The following is a 5,182-nucleotide window of genomic DNA, read 5'->3' as shown; positions in this document are numbered from 1 at the left end:
AATGGAAACTTTAACCATTAAGTCCTGCTTACCTGTGAGGAACAACATATTAGAGAAGGCTAGTCATGAATCCATTTCCCCTTGGTCAGATATCCACCACGTAACATACAACATATAACATATAAATATCGGTCATTTTACTAAACCAATCATATTAAGACACATATGATGCTGCTGCCTAACAAACCCTGGGAAAAATATATATTAGAAATTATGAAGAGCTTCACTTATTAAACTTTCTTTTTACCATAGTTCAAGTCAGCATGTTTGTTAAGATTTTTACTTGTCATGTGAACTTGAAAAGCATTCTAATTAACTTGTATGAGAACTTTTTTTTTTAATGGTGAAAAGGTGTGTATTTAGATTTAGCCAGCTGCACTCGCTTTAGATGATCCCAGTTTTGTTGGCAACATCCAGGGCATCGTAATCGGGAGCCAGTGGCACATACGCCTTCTTCTCTCCGTCAGGGCTGATTAGAGTGTTGACCTTGGCCACCTCCATATCATAGAGCTTCTTCACGGCCTGTGTGACCTGGTGCTTGTTGGCCTGGACATCCACGATGCACACAGTGTGTTGTCGTCTTCTGTCTTCTACATGGCAGACTCAGTGGTCAGGGGGACCTCGATGACGGCACAGTGGTTAAGCTTGTTTCTCCTGGGGGCGCTCTTGCAGGAATATTTGGGCTGCCTCCACAGCCGTACAGTCTTGGGCCTCCAGAAGGTGGGTGATGAGCAGATTTTGTGTGTGTGGGGCTGTGGACACCTTTTAGCACCGCCCTCTTGGCCTTCAGAGCCTTTGCTTAGACTTAAGCTTTGGGAGGGGCCAGAGCTTCCTTCTTCACTTTTCGCAACATCTTGGCAAAAAAAGTGAGACGGATTTTTAAAATATATATAAACCAAGTTAAATAGAATTCCTTAAGGCCTTTATCACATAGGCATATAACATACAGTACACATTTCACGTGTGTGTGTATACATATATACCCATGCAAATCAAAAGATCTCATGGTCTTCTTAAAAGTTTTTTTAATTTTTTTTTTTTCTTTTTGCCTCTTCTTAAAGTCACACAGGCTAGCCCTTAGATGTTTATCTCTTATCTCAGGCTCTGCTAGAAAGCAAACTTCTGAGCAAGCAGAAGGGATTCTGGGAAGCTGACCATGCTTCACATTTTAACCCTATAATTGCAGACCTTGATTAGGACCTACAATTAATTACTCTTTAGTTACTCTTTAACGTATTTGTACAAAAGTCAGACTTTAAGCTCAGTAAAAGAAAAGGGCTTGTGGGGCAGGCAGGTGGCATGATGGTTGAGGGCGCTGCACTCCCACATGAATGACTGTGGTTTGAGTCCTGGACCTGGTGGCTTGCTTTGTCACTTTCCATGTCTCTTCCTCTCTTACCCTGTCTCTCTCTGGTCAAATTAAAATAAATAAATAAATAAAGTTGAAAAAAAGGTATTGTAAAATTGCACTGAATACTCTCTTTTTCTCACTCAGTCAAAAGATTATTTTTCTCACTTAAAGGATTAACTGTAGGGGACATTCTCTCTAGGGCTCCTGGATAAGAATAGATGGGAGGAGGCTGCTCAGGGTAGGAAGGATGTGAAGGAGAAGTCAAAGTCGGAGCTAGGGGTGACAATGAGATGGAGGTTGCTGAATGGATTTTGATGAAATTTTCTCCAGCTGTATGAGCAAAAGGAAGTACCTCTCTTGAGATGGACCTAGGGGTCAGTAGGTGGTGTGGTGGTTACCGTGCTGGACACCCACATGGCCAACTGTGGTTCAAGACCCAAACTTCGGGGCTTGAAAATCATGCCTACCTGCACACTAAAAATCCCAGGAGGAGAAGAGAAGAGAAGGGATTGCGGAATGGCCATTCCCCCCTTGGGGTGGGGGGGGATGGTGGTGATTTCTCACTTTCCCTCTCTCTGTCTCTCTCTGGCCAAGCGCATGTGCCCCATAGCAAAAACCTTTAAAAAATAATAAACTAAAGAAAAATAAAGATGGAAGCAGAACAAAACCCTAAATGGAGGTAGAATTTGTGGCAAAGTCAGTATGGGCAGTAAACCGGGCAGAGCCTGGGGGCCAGGGCTGGGCCCGATCCTGCACAGTTCCTTAGAGCTCCGGAAGCAGTTCTAGCTCGCCCACCAGTCCTCACAGCAACGAACACTGGCTGTGCTGCCATCCTCGCGTGCAGACGAGGAACTACACCTCACAGGTGTGAAGTCACTTGGTCCAACCCAGACAGGCCGGTTGAAGAAATCAGAACTCCCGGCCTGAGGCAGTCCTTTCTCCCACCCCAGCACTCTGCCTTACCTTGGAACAGCCTGGTTAGTCCGCCAGGCCCATCCAAGTACAGCTGTCAGCGGCCGACGGGGGCGGTTGCGGTCTGGGCGGATCACTTCCCTAGGCTCCGCGTTGGAAGGGCGTTGTTGCATCCCAGACCTGGATGACCTGGGGGGTGTCGAACCCTCTGCCCGCCTGGGAGGATGCAGGAGCAGAGATTCCCGCGATAAGTATGGGAGAGCACAACCTGTCCTGCACGCAGGGACGGTGGGCTTGTCTGCCCGTACTGCCCAGTCCTTCCTCCTCCTGGATCCCGTTCCCCTGGAGCTGCACTCCTTTGCCCTCTGCGACCCCTGTGTCGCAGCTGCTGGAATGGCGCTCAAGGCACTTGCGGGAGGAACTCCCTTCACTGATCAGCGTTGCGCAGCCCAGCGGGAAAATGTTGGTCCAGATTATTGAGCAGGAGGAGGGAGGAAGGCAGGCACGCTTTTGTACGTGGTGGTGGGGACACAGGCGAGTTAGCGACTTCAAGGACCTCGTGCCCTTGGTGCGGCCCTTAGTGCATCTGGAAGCGCAAACGGCTTGGCTTTGTGATGGCTGGTGCCCTCCAGTGGTGAAGCGCTTTGAATGTTTGTGTCCCTCCCAAAACTCAGGTGGAGGGACCAACAGACTACGTAACTGTTATGTCGCTGGACTCTCAGGTAGTCCACACGGTGAGTCCCGACGGGAGGCTTAAACTCCCATGGGCGCGTGTGCGTGGGTGCCCAAAATCCTAAAAACAGAGTGGAGGAGAAGGGATGGCAGCGTCGCCATCCTCCACCGGGTGATTTCTCACTTTCTGTCTCTCCTGGCAAGTGCATGTGCCATGTTGCCAAAGCCTCTCAAAAACAGGAAACAAAAACCAACTCGTGCAAACTTAATCCCAGGGCAACAGTAACTGAATGCTATAAAACCATGGTGAGCAAAGGTGATACTGGAGACACCAGGGGAGGAGGGTGGGAAATAGCGGAGGGTGAGACGGAGAGAATCGGGGAAGAAGAAAGAAAGAAAACTTTTAAGGGACCCCAAATGGAAAAAAAAAATCGGTTGATTATACTGAGAATGGTAATGTCTTTGACTGGACCATACGTAGTGTATTTATGATGGGAAAACTCATTTGACATGCTGTAATACACAGTGATTGAAGGTAAAATTAAAAAAAAAATAAATGAAGAAAAAGTGCCTTTAGGAAGTGGTTCTGCCCGAGGAATGGAGGACCCCCCTCCCTAAAAGGATCAGTGTCCTTGTAAAAAGGGCCTTGGGGGAGGAAGTTTAGTTTAGTCTCTTGCACTCTTGCCCTGCCACTAAGTGAGCATGCCTAGACCTCCCCCTTGATCTTGGACTAGCCAGCCTCCAGAGAAACACATTGCGGTTCTTTATAAATTACTCAGTTTTGTTTTGTTTTTATAGCACACACCAATAGCTACCATTTTGGACAAAGGGGCAGTACTATTTTGGACGGGACAGAGGGCGCCGCCATACTGATTAGAATTGGGTACTCCTACCTCTTGTGGATTTTTCACCCACTACAAGGTCCCCACGGTTCCCTCATTAGCTTCTTGGGATCTCTAATCCTCTGACATGCTCTGCCAGGTTTCATATTTGAAAGTGCCTGAAATGAGAGACCATAACTTTCGTCCTATTCCACAGCCTCGTGATCTCTCAAACTCATAAGAAAGGTGCATTAAACCAGTGGTCCCCCAACATGGCTGCACAGTAAATTGCCTAGGGAGTTGTTGAAATTTACAGCCACTTAGCTGTTACCACAGACCATTTAACTCCATAGGATGGGATTTCAGATGTCAAAAGAAAAAATGACAACAACTTTAAAGAACTTAATTGGCTTTTATTTGCAATTCTATAACATTTCATTCTAAAAAATAAAATGCACGGTCAGGGACCAGCTGGTTGTGTGGTCTTTAAGGCAGCTGAATCTCACATGGTCAACTGCGTTTGAATTCTGGACCGGGGATGTGTTGAGTGCATGCACATGCGTGGCCAAAATTGGGAGAGAAGAATGGAAGATAGGGGATTGTGAAGTGGCCATTCCCCTGAGAAGTGCTTTCTCACTCCCCACTTTCTGCACTGCACCCTATAACAATCAACCAACACACAAGCCTTTTTTTTTTTTTTTTTGAGAGAGATTTTTGCTCTAGGGTGCATGTACACAACAGAGAGAAAGAGACAGAGAGACAGACCCAATGCAAGAAATCACCCTCCCCCCCAGAGGGAGATGGCCAAGCCACAATCCCACTTCCATTCTCTCAGGATTTGGGGGATGTACACACACGAACCTAGCGTGAGTTTCAAGCCATTGAGTCTGTTTATTTATTTTTTTTCTTTTTCTTTTAGGTTTTTGCTACAGGGTACATGCACTTGCCCGAGAGAGACAATGAGAGGTAAAGTGAGAAATAGCCATTCCCCTGCCACCCTAGGATGGCCATGTTGCAACCTCTTCTCTTGGGATTTGGGGTACATACACACATGTGTCTGGCTTGAGTTTCAAACTCCTGGGTCCAAGATTTGAACGATGGTCAGCCATGTGGGAGTCCAGAGCCTTAACCACTATGCCACCTGCTGGGCCACATAAGATTTCTTTTTTAAATGTGTGTAATGCTTTATAGACAGAGAAGGCCTGAGGAAGGCAGAAACAGAACAAAATTGAATTGTTCATTGCAAAGTTGCATTTCTTATAATGTTATAGCAGAAGGGGCATCCTTATTATGCGAGCCAACACTGTCTTGTTTGGGGGTTGGCTCTTATTTCTCACTCTCCTGATTTCTTGGAAGATCAGATAAATAACCTAGTTTCAGCTTAGTGGTGAGGATCTTCCAGGTAAGTAACTCTGGTTTGGTCTAT

The 5,182-nt window shown here is 46.5% G+C and overlaps 1 pseudogene; it reads right to left on the bottom strand.

The window, feature by feature from the left end:
• Nucleotides 1-384: 384 nt before the first annotated feature.
• LOC114006881 (60S ribosomal protein L23a pseudogene) lies at nucleotides 385-853 on the bottom strand (annotated as a pseudogene).
• Between the last annotated feature and the right edge of the window lie 4,329 nt (nucleotides 854-5,182).

Source organism: Tupaia chinensis, unplaced genomic scaffold (assembly GCF_000334495.1).
Source record: "Tupaia chinensis unplaced genomic scaffold, TupChi_1.0 Scaffold000097_1, whole genome shotgun sequence".
NCBI classification, from domain to species: domain Eukaryota; kingdom Metazoa; phylum Chordata; class Mammalia; order Scandentia; family Tupaiidae; genus Tupaia; species Tupaia belangeri.
Note: the sequence above shows the minus strand (reverse complement) of the source record. Positions and strands in the feature narration are given on the sequence as shown.